Source organism: Gekko japonicus, unplaced genomic scaffold, assembly GCF_001447785.1.
Source record: "Gekko japonicus isolate JY-2015 unplaced genomic scaffold, Gekko_japonicus_V1.1 scaffold3850, whole genome shotgun sequence".
In the NCBI taxonomy this organism is placed as follows: Eukaryota; Metazoa; Chordata; class Lepidosauria; order Squamata; family Gekkonidae; genus Gekko; species Gekko japonicus.
In genome coordinates this window covers 720-1,074 of record NW_015171619.1, presented here as the reverse complement: position 1 = coordinate 1,074, position 355 = coordinate 720, and positions in this window count along the sequence as shown.

The window sequence follows — 355 nt, the reverse complement described above, 5'->3', positions numbered from 1 at the left end:
GAAGCCGCGCGGCCGCATTTTGACCCGCAGCTTCGCCCGATTTTCCCCGCGGTTTCGTGATCCTCAGAAAACAGGATCACGAAACCGCGGGGAACATCGGGCGAAGCCGCGGGTCAAAATGCGGCCACGCGGCTTCGAGTGGGAAATTGACCAACAGGAGCAGGGCAAAGGGAGGCACGACCACGGCACAGCTCTTGTGTGAAATCGGTCAGAGAGAGAGAGAGACAGACAGAGACAGACAGACAGATGGACAGAGAGAGACAGAAAGAGAAGACGCTTTGTACCACCGAAACATGGTTTCAAATCCCCCCCCCCCAAGTCCCCTGTCAGAAATAGAGACCTATCCATATAGAGT